The sequence below is a fragment of the Arabidopsis lyrata genome (genome assembly GCF_000004255.2).
Source record: "Arabidopsis lyrata subsp. lyrata unplaced genomic scaffold ARALYscaffold_6, whole genome shotgun sequence".
In the NCBI taxonomy this organism is placed as follows: domain Eukaryota; kingdom Viridiplantae; phylum Streptophyta; class Magnoliopsida; order Brassicales; family Brassicaceae; genus Arabidopsis; species Arabidopsis lyrata.
In genome coordinates, this window is record NW_003302550.1 from 19,110,254 (window position 1) to 19,121,691 (window position 11,438).

The window sequence follows — 11,438 nt, forward strand, 5'->3', positions numbered from 1 at the left end:
GATACATAATCTCATTATCTATCTACATAATTATAAGAGATAAAGTTTGGGTTTTCAACAAATTTCAAATCCGAAACACATTTAAACACATTTTGAATCGGAATCCTTTTGAATCTATCTAAAGTAATTCAAATCCGAAAATAGAGAGAAATTCAAATCAAAAATTGGGACAAATTCAATCAGAAAATTACAACAAATTCAAATCCGAAAAATCATCCGTTTCACAAACAAAACCCAACAAAATCCATCGAAATCAAACAAAAGAAAGAATGAGAATGAAGAATTTATAGCTTACAAGAAAGGAGACGAAGGAACGTGGATTTGGATTGGATTTCTAACAAAGAATTTCCAACGAGAAGAAGAATGAAGGTTTCGATTCGGAGAGAAGAGGGAAGAAAAGAAGGTTTGCCGACGACGAGAGAAGAACGACGGAGAGATGAACGGCGATTAGTCGTTTTTTTTTAGAGAAAAGGGGAAAATAAATTAGAGTTAGGGATTTGATTTTGGGACTTTACGTTTTTGAGATTTTTGAGGTTAAATGATCCAAAATCTGACCCAATATATGTGGATCTAGATCCAAATTGAGGTTGGGTCAGTAAATAAGTTGAAAACCCAAGTTTTATTTGTCTTTTACTTTTTTCCAGAATTAAAATAGTTAATTTAACACAAGTTTTTTTATTTGGGGGGCTAACTAGAGAATGATTTGAGGAGAGGGGGCCGATGAGAATTTTATCCCTCTTTCTCTACTTTGAAATCGTTCTCTTCGACTTTTCCTCATGAACGTTTATCAGCTTCAATTCTCTTAAATTCAAAAGAGAAGTTACGATTTCTCCATCTTTAATTGGTAAAACTAGGTAGAATTCAAGATTTTGACTGTGAAAAATTGTTGATTTCTCTTGATAATGGTTAAGACAAGGTGGTCAAAAAAGAGGAAGAGAGGAGAAGAGGGTTCGGGAAACCCTAATGTTGAGGAGAAAGATGGATAAAGTTTGCGGAACCCTCCAGATTCGAACAATGTTGACGAGGAGGTAGAAATAGAAAAAGATAGAGATAAATAGTTATCTCCAGTTGCTGAGAATAATGAAGAAGAAGGGAATGAAGACGATGAAGAAGAAGGGAATGAAGTAGAAGAGAAAGAAGATGAAGAGAGTGAAGACGAAGAGAATGAAGATGAAGGAGAGAGTAGCCGAACCTTGCGTGATTTCATTGAAGAGAGATCCGAAGAGATATCAAACGAAAATCGCGTGGAGATGGTAAGTAGTTGGGTTCGAAATGTGAATTTTGGATTTTAAGTAATAATGGTTGAATAATACATTTGTGATTTCTGAGTAATACTGGTAGAATTGAGAAATAATATTTTGACATCTGGGTAACACTAGTAGAACTAGAGAATACTATTGTGATGCCTAGGTAAAACTGATAATACTACGGTATAACAAACATTTAGTAATACTGAGTAATACTATTGTATAATTGTGTTCAATTGCATGAGTCTGCTGACCCACTAGCTGGTCTTTCAGACCCACCAGCTGGTCCTTAGGATCCACTTGCCAAGGATGATAATGGTGGTTTATGTGCGATAGGCAAGGAAGAACCAACTCGGAAAGAAGTCCAACCCAATTAGATTTGGCTTCTTGTGTTTGGTATGGATATTGTAAGTTTATGCATACTTTCTAGGGGTCGATTAGGTTTTTAAATGGATAGCAAATGGATTTTAGCAACTAAATCATAGTGAATTATAGTTTTGAACCCGAAACCATTCAAGTTGAGTTCTTCTCGGGATAGTAGAACTGGTCAAACTGGGTAGAAATGAATCTGAAACTATTGAAACATATATATATATATATATATATATATATATATAGTATGACTAGTTACACTAGTATGACCCAAATATATGTAGTATGACTAGTTACACTAGTATTACCCAGATCTATGTAGTATGACTAGTTAAACTAGTATTACCCAGATATATGTAGTATGACTAGTTACACTAGTATTACTACAAATGTAGTAGAACTAGTAAAACCAGTATTACTGATAGAGTTTTTGTACTGTTTTGGCAGGATACAATGAGGGAGAACGTGTTCTTGGCAGGATACAATGAGGGAGAACGTGTTCATATATTTCAAATGCCAAGGTCGCATGTATAGCTTGATGATGAAGACATCCTCAAAATCGAATGTTCGAAATGACTGGAGAAGATGCTACGTCCGTAGAACCATTTGGGAGAAAATTTCGATTTTTTAATCCATTTGGGAGAAAATTTCGATTTTTTAATTTATTCCACATGGTCTTCTACTTCTTATCTAGCATTGTTATTGGGCACACACAGATTGGAGAAGATGCTACGTCCATGGAGTCATATTTTCTGAGAGCATTGTATGATATGAACTATTTTGGGTTGTAATGTTTCTAATCTGTGTTCATTGTTTACATCCCACATGAAATTGATAGTATCATGGTAGCTGGAGGTGAAGAAGAATATACCTTCTCTATTATATCTTTGTCTTATAGTTGTTGTTTAGATTTGTACAATTGGTAATACTAGGTAAAACTATGTTGGTTTTGTTTTTTTTTTTTATTTATACTACTGGTATTACTAGGTAAAACTATGTGCACCGTCAAATTTACACATGTGCGAATCAAATTTACACATGTGCGCCGTCAAATTTGGGGGAAAACCTAAAAAAATGGGATCAAATTCTCAGGGGCTCTCCAGTCTAATCGGATCATCAATTATCCGAACTCACACTTTAGACAACTAATAGAACTTGGTATAACTATATTGTTTTTGTAACTTAGAAATTTGGCATAACTACGTCAGTTTATTAAACTTAGTACAACTTGGTTAATATAGTTATTTGAAATTTTTGTATAACTAGGTACAACTTGGTACGTAGTTGTTCTACCCAGATTTTGTTCTCTCTCATCCTTTTTCTCTTTCTATAGTAGAGAATAAAAAAATTGAAAATTTTCAAAATTTTAAAACCGTAAAAAACGTGGGTCAAACTGCTCTCGGTCAAACTACGCCGTCATAAATTGCAAGTGGGCCCCGCAAAGCAAGTACATCTGCCAGGTGGCACTGCAAAAATGAACATAGTTATTCCTAGTTTTCAAGTTGTACTCGCATATACACAGTTGTACTTTTTGAGATGTTTTGAATAATTAGTTATACTTGGATTGAAACTAAATTTTTTTAGTTATACCCATGATTTTAGTTATTTGAGGTACATTTCCTATGTTTTCATGCAAAAATATCTGTCAAAACGTTATTTTTGTGTGTTTTGCAATGCAATGGGGATAACAGTAACAAAGTCATCTTTAAAGTATAAGGTCTTTCTTATACAAAAATGAGTTTAATGGAAACTATCTTATAAATTTTATTAAACTAATGTTATTTAAGAAGATTTGTTAAATTATTGGTTAAATTTCTAAAGTGCATATGAAGATTTTATAAATGGTCTAACTAATTTATTAAACAATTTGTACAAAAATGAGTTTAATGGAAACTATCCTATAAATTTTGTTTAACTAATGTTATTTAAGAAGATTTGTTAAACATTGGTTAAATTTCTAAAGTGCATATGAAGATTTTATAATTTATCTAACTAATTTATTAAATTACATATAAAGATTTGTTAAATTGGTCGTAGTTGTACCATTAAGAAACCAAGTTTTACCAAGTTATACAAATATAGAGTATCAAACATTAAATACAGACACAAATACACAAATACGGACTGATATGGAATGTTATGATTGGTCGGAACAGTCAATTTTCATTGTTCAAAATAATAGCTTCTTATTGGTCAAATTATTTTTGTTATTTATTATTAAATTTGATTTTAGAAGGGTAAAATAGAGTTTTTGTATTTCATTAAGAGTAGGAGAGTATGTGAGATTTTTGGAGAGTAAATAGATTGATAAGTGAGGAGTAAGGAGCTCCTCAGATTTGGACCCAAAAAAATGGGAGAATTTCAATTTTAGGACACGTGGGCCCCATCTTATCCACGTGTGCGCCATTTTTTTCCACCAGTGCGCAGCATTTTTTAAACATAGTTGTACCCTAGTTATTGGTTGTATAAATTTTCTACATAGTTGTATTTTTGGTGTTTTTCAGTTTAACCAGTATTACATATTCTTAAAAATTGCTTATTTAGTTGTACACTTGAATGAACTCTATAATTATAGAATTCTTAATGTTTTTTGTAATCATACGTTAAAAATATATAAAATTGTAAATTTTCCATCCTAAGTTGGTGCTTTTATAAAAAGTGAACTTAAAAGTATAAGGATTATGTTGTATGGAGTCTATTAAAACAATCCAATATGATATAATTTTTTTTTCTCACTTAATTTATTTATATCATTTATAAGAGTTCATTATTACTTAATAGTCAGTGTAATATTTAATGTTGGAAAAAATAAATTTGAAATTCAAATTCCTTCATAAGTTATACCAGTTTTACTAGTATTACCAAATCTCGTTATTAGTACTACCTTTTATACTAGTTTTACCCATTTGCCATAGAAAAAAAATATAGTATTACATCATAAAAAACTAGTGTTACATAGTTGTCTAAGTCGAAATTGTTTTACAAATCATAAAGTGCAGATAAAATCAAATCTTATGATTGCCAAATAACAACCACAAACAAAACAAAACATAATCTCTACTCTCCACAGTTGCTCGGACAATTCTGGTGGAGTGATGACCTCCACATACAAAACATATCTACGGACTACGGTTATTTTCACCTAAAACTAAATAGACACCAACATCCTCATCATCACAAATGTAAATCTCTTCCTCTGGTCCCAACACCACTGCATTGTACCTCATTTGCAATTTAACCTTACTTTTATCTAACACTAGCTTCGTGCATATCCTACCTTCTAACATGGAGAGAGTTATCTTCTCCCCTGATGTCTTCATCATCAAGCTATACATGCGACTTTCGCATTTAAAATATATGATCACGTTCTCCCTCATTGTATCCTGCCAAAACAATACAAAAACTCTGCGAGTTATACTAGTTGTACTACAATTCTGGGTAATACTAGTAAAACTAGTAATACTACATATATTTGGATAATACTAGTGTAACTAGTAATACAACATATATCTGGGTAATACTAGTGTAACTAGTAATACTACATGTATATTGGTAATACTAGTGTAACTAGTCATACTACATACATCTGGGTAATACTAAGTGTAACTAGTAATACTACATATATATTTTTCAATAGATTCAGGTTCAGTTCTACCCAGTTCTACCAGTTGTACTTTCGCGTCAAGAACTCAAATCGAATGGTTTCGGGTTCTAAACTACAATTCACTATGATTAAGTTGCTGCAATCCATTTCTTACCCATTTACAGACCTATTCGACCCAGAAACTATGCATAAACTTCCAATGTGCATACCAAACAATTAGCTAAATCCAATTGGATTCAATCTCCTTAATTGTAAATGGTTTTGATTCAATTTCAAGCTCAAAGGAGCTCGAGAAACATACATGTCCTTTCTATCTCGACCCAGCTCGCCGGAGGAGAGGATACGGCAACAATGGCGACTGCAAATCGAATCTGTGGCAACAATGGCGGAAGAGGAGCACGACGAGAGCGAGAGCTCGTTTTTGTTTTTTTTTTTTCCAATTTTCGTTTTTTTTTTAAATTTTAGTAATTAATTAATTATTCTGAAAATAAAGGAAGGGTATAATGGGCAACACACATTTCATTAATAGAGAAGGGGATATGTAGATAAATAAAGGATATAAGAGGTTAGTTGCTTTCAAAAAGGGACTTGAGAGACATTTTCTCACTTGACGTTCTATAAAGCACATTATGATATTTATATATGCAATAAACGGGAAAAATCATCTATTCTTCGATTTTGCAGGTTTTACAATTTCAGTAGCTGTGATTGTTCGTTGAATTTTGACATTATAATAGTACTCGAGAAGATTTTTATATCTTGTATTGAATTAAATGGATTATTGAAATTTAGAGTAAACGGCAACTTCGATTCAATTATTGTTTAAATTAATTTTATAATTTCTAAAACATATACCAATTGTTTTACCCATTTTAACACTTACTATTCCCATCGAGTTCACTGTATGCCAATATATACAATTTATTTTGGAGAACAATTCATAGAATCTTATACTTCGTATCCGTAGATAATGTGGTATATATGAAAAGAAAATATTTAGACATGAAATCACTTGAGGTTCTACATTTGGTGAAACGAAGAGTAATCTTGGTAGTTAGTTCAAATAAAGATTACTAATGAAAATTAAGGGTTAGTGGAAACTAATTATCAAAATCGAGTGAGAACTGGATCATATGAGCCAAATATTTTAGGATAACAATGTTTCGTGGATGGTTCTTTAAAAGAAAGTGACAATTTCTCAGGAACATAATAGTAAGTGTTCGCGACCAAATGATGTCGTGCCAACCTCTGATGCAACCTAACGTGTTTACATACAGACAAGCGAGAAGTAACATTTCTTACGGACTGCTCGAACTTGGTAAAGATAGTGTCTTCCTCTACCCTGTGGCCAGTCTTTTCTACATACTTGGAGAAAATTGAGATCCATGAGAAAGAATTCTCTTCTTTTCTTTATCTTTGGTTTCTCGTCATGCAAATATTAAAACGGATAATCTGACACGAAAAAATCAAACCGAACCACATTATATCAGATATGTAAATAATAGCCCTCAGAATTGGCTCATTTGAGCTACTCGACTAAACACTAGTAAAAAAAATTCGTATAACCATGGTGAAGCCGCGAAGTTTCGTGGCTAATTTCATGACAGCCACGAATTGGCCATAAAAATAAAACGTGGCTGTTTTGTGACTTTTCGGTGGTTTTCTCGTGGCTAAATTAACCAAGGATATAATATGTGGTAAATGTGTGGCTATACATTTTGCCATAAAATTATCTTTTAGGATAAAAACAAGAAGATTTGAGATTTCCCCGTCATATATTCGGAAATTTTCAAAATTGCTCAAATATTATGGCCCCACGGATTAAAAAAAGAAAAAAATATATATTTTTTCTCTTTACGAGAAACCCTTTCTTCTTCTTCATTTATTTGCCTTCTCCAGATCTAAACAATGTTCTTCCCACATCGTTTATTTTTTTCTTTTGCAGATCTGTCCGTCGACCGCCGTCGTTCTCGCCGCAGCTCGCTCGTACACCCAGTTCCATCGAGAAACCCATATTCGTTGTCTTCGTTGTCTCTCTGGTTCTTAGTTTTTTTTTTTTAATGTTCTTCTCCGCAGTTTAGATCTTCTCCATTCAGTTTTTAGTTTTCTTTGTGGCAAGATTTCAACTCTCTTTCTACTCTAAATTTCATCTTTTATCTATTTTTGGGGATAAATCATAGCTTTTGATTGTTTGGATGGTATAAGATTATGAAATTAACTTCGTTATTTATCTATTATTGCAGATCTGGAAGATGAAGAAAAAACTATCTCAAATGTTGGGAGATGAAGCTTCCGCCGTTCCACAGGAGATGAATATCGGAGGCAGCAAGGTTGAGAAATCGAGGAGGGACTACGAAGACGAAGAGGAAACGTAACTTTTTTAATTTCTTAATTTTCTTTTATTGTTATTTTATTTTGTGTAATTAATTAATTTTTAAAGAAAAATTCTTTATTTTTTTTTTATTTAAAATTATATGGGAAGGTCACGGATTAACCACGAAACTTTTTAGTGACTAATAAAATACCACGAAATATTGTGTGGCTGCGTCGTAACTCTACAGCTACGAAAAGCCACGAAAACTAAAAAGCCACGATGCTATAGCCACAAATTTTTTTCGTGACCGTCTGTGGTTTTTACCACATATAGCCACGAAATTTTGGTTGCAGCGCTATTTTTTTACTAGTGAAAGTTGTTGCAAAAAAATATATATACTTACTATTTTATGACATTTCATAATCACTTTTTAACAACGACAATATTTAGGTTTAAAGATTCCTTTTCTAAAATTATAAAATATTAGTAAATGATCCACGCGTTGCGTGGGTTTAGGACTATATTATGTTTTAGCTACGATTTTTTTATATTTTAAGTGTTTACTTCTTTTGTTTTTTAATCACAATTGTAGTCTACAAATATAATATAGTGTTGTCAATGTGTAAATTACATATAAACTTGCATTATGCATGTTATTCAAAGACCCTTTGATTTTAGAGAGACCCTTCTTAGCAACGGCTGGAGCTATCATTAATCTTAGGAAGGAGAAGATCGATCTTAACCTTGGCAAGAATTTCAAAATGACGTTTGACATCAAGGATACTATGAGGAAGCCTACAGTAGAAGGTCAGATCTTCTAGGTTGAGGAAATGGATCACTTAGCTAATGAGTTGCTAGAGGAGCTAGCAGAAGAAGATCACCGTAAGAGTGCTCTGACCAAGAATAATGAAAATGGGTATTCGTATTCGGAGACCTTGGGTTATTAGAAGCTTTTGGACTCACATAGAGCAATTGAGGAACCGAACTTCTTTGAGGATTTGATTGGTTCTACCATAGAAGTAACGGTAGTGAGTAAAGAAAGTTCAACACATGCTTAACCTGCTCACTCGACCAACGTATTCGATACCCTTGTTGAGCTCATCAATCCAACATCAGGTGACTGGTCTGAACTCAAGACACCTAAGGTTGAACTTAAGCCGCTTCCAAAAAGACTAAGGTACGTCTTTCTGGGTGATAACTCTACATATCCTGTCATTTTAAGTGATAAAGTAAACAATGAACAAGTGCATATCCTGTTAACCGAGCTGAAAAGTATAGGAAGGCCATTGGATATTCACTAGTTAATATAAAAGGAATCTCGCCTAGCTTATGCACTCATAGGATTTATCTTGAAAATAAATTTTACTCTAGCATTGAACCTCATAGGATATTGAATCCTAATTTAAAAGAGGTTGTAAAAAAGGAGATACTTAACTATTGGAAGCATGTGTAATTTACCCTATCTCTGATAGCACTTTGGTATCTCTAGTTCATTGTGTTCCTAAGAAAGGAGGTATGACAGTTATTAACAATGATAAAGATGAAATCATACCTACTAGAACCATAATTAGTCATAGAATATGCATTGATTATAGAAAGTTAAATGCTAAATCTAGAAAAAATCATTTCCAAATGCCATTCATTGATCAAATGCTAGAAAGATTAGCTAATCATCCTTACGATTGCTTCTTAGATGGATATAGTGGATTTTTTCAGATACCCATTTCAGCTCTCGGGATCCGGTTGCGGTTCTAATTCTTATATCCAATCATACACACGAGATCTAGTCATATTTGACTCCAAAAACACTAACCAAGCTTCTTATTGCTTCTCAAATCTTTGTGGGTGTGGCTGAAGTCCTATGAGTTTTTTTTTAAAATCTTTTAAAAAGAGAAACAATACTTTAGCTTTCAGGATCCGGTTGCGGTTCTAGTTCTTATACCCAATCATACACACGAGAACTAGTCAAATTTGACTCCAAAAACACTAACCAAGGTTCTTCTTGCTTCTTAAATCTTTGTGCGTGTGGCCGAAGTCCTATGAGTTTTTGGTTTTGGAGCTTCTAAACGGAGAAACACTACTTTAGCTTTCAGGATCCGGTTGCGGTTGTAGTTCTTATACCCAATCATACACCCGAAATCTAGTCATATTTGACTCCAAAAACACTAACCAAGATTCTTCTTGCTTCTCAAATTTTTGTTGGTTGCCGCTCTTGAACCCTCACACATCTGCTCCTCATTTTGGTCGTTGATGACGAATTAGGATCCGGCCATTGATGCTTCCATAGGCTCAGGTGATAACATCGTATTTTCACCCGCTTTCACTATCGTGTTTGTAGTTTTTAATAAGTGTTCAGTACGTGAGTGTTTTTCCACTATTAGTTATTTCAAAACTCTTTCCAAGATATATGAACAAAAAGACGAGAAAGCATGCAAAACAAGTGCATTAGAAAACATGACATCTTTTGTACCTAAGTGATAACATTGTATTTTGACCCGTTTTCTTATGCTTTTAAGAAGTGTTTGACATGGTTTTAGTGATTTTAAAGTTGTTTTCAGGTAGTTTTAGTTTGAAAAGGTCTTTACAGGTTTTTGGGCAAAATTAAGAACCAAAAGAGGAGCAAACCCCGTTTCTGGACAGATTCAGAACATCAGATGTATGGCATCCGTTGAAGGACTTACACTTCACAAAAGTTGATGATATTAGCGTCTTTGGAAAGATAAAAGAGTCACCTTTCAGATGGAAGTGGAATTAGACGAGACCATCAATCCAGTCGAGAGTTATTATCGATATACTGAAGACATGTCTTGCAGGCTCGAAGAAGAAGCAAGCTGAGAATGAAGATCTGAGCAAAGGGGCAAGCCAGCAAAATCATTCTCTTGTTATGTTTGACCAAAACAACGACACTTTACTTATTTCGACTTGGGAAAAGCCCTAAACTGATCTAGAAGACATGGAGCCCTTTTAATACACCTTGAGACGTCCTCGAAGAAGTAAAGATCTGCACAAAACTCGGCCTCTTCGCCGTAAGTTCTCTCTTGCACCATCTCCATAGATATGAACATATTCTTTCATAGTTTTCGTTGTTCTGCATTCTATTGCTTCAAGGGAGACGAATCCTTTTTGTATCTCATAGATGAGTATTCTGAACCATATCACTTCTCTATTTATGTTTATTATTTCGTTTTCCCTTTACTTTTATCTCTTCTTATTCGATTAGTTGCTTTGTTATAGAACTAGGGTTTTCTCGATGGGATTATCGTATTGTTTCGTTTAGTTGTTGGATATAGGATTACTTTCTCTTAGTAATTCTTCTAGACATCTTTTACTTAATGCACCATAGTTAGGTTCTCTACCTAGCTACTGATCTAAGAGAACATGAGCGCTACCCGTGTAAACCTATTGTCGAATCTAGTGTTACCGGAGCCTCGCGTCATAACCTGCGTAAGTTGGGTTATTGAGCATTGTGAACTAATCGAATTCGTTTTACTTGCTGGTCGAGATGCGTCGTTGTCTGCGTAAGTTGAGTAACGGAGTATCGAAACTTAGACATTCATTCTATAAACTATAGGTGGTTTGTTCATTCATGTTTCGTAGTTGAGAATTCGAGTGTAATCGACTAAGATCCTTAATATGCTTGAATGAAACGATCCTTAAACCCTATTCGAACTCTTTGATTTCTAATGTTTGTTTTATTTTATTTTAGTTTTAAAATAGTTTCCAAAACTAACAAACTATATTTTATTCCTAGCCATATTTCTATTCCTAATAGACTTGTCGTGTAACCTCAATCTCTAGGGGATTCGATCCTTAAGTACTACATACTAGTATGATTAGCTGTTCGCTTGCTGGGGACTTATATGCGTTGCTCACAAGTCTACGAGTAGAATATCGTCTAAGA

At 33.7% G+C, this 11,438-nt stretch overlaps 1 long non-coding RNA gene across 1 annotated transcript; it reads left to right on the forward strand.

Moving 5' to 3' along the window:
- The first annotated feature begins 6,903 nt into the window (after positions 1-6,903).
- LOC9308493 lies at positions 6,904-7,776 on the forward strand. The gene is made up of 2 exons (XR_002331281.1): positions 6,904-7,262; positions 7,467-7,776. It is a non-coding gene; the product is annotated as an uncharacterized LOC9308493 (long non-coding RNA).
- The last annotated feature ends 3,662 nt before the right edge of the window (positions 7,777-11,438 follow it).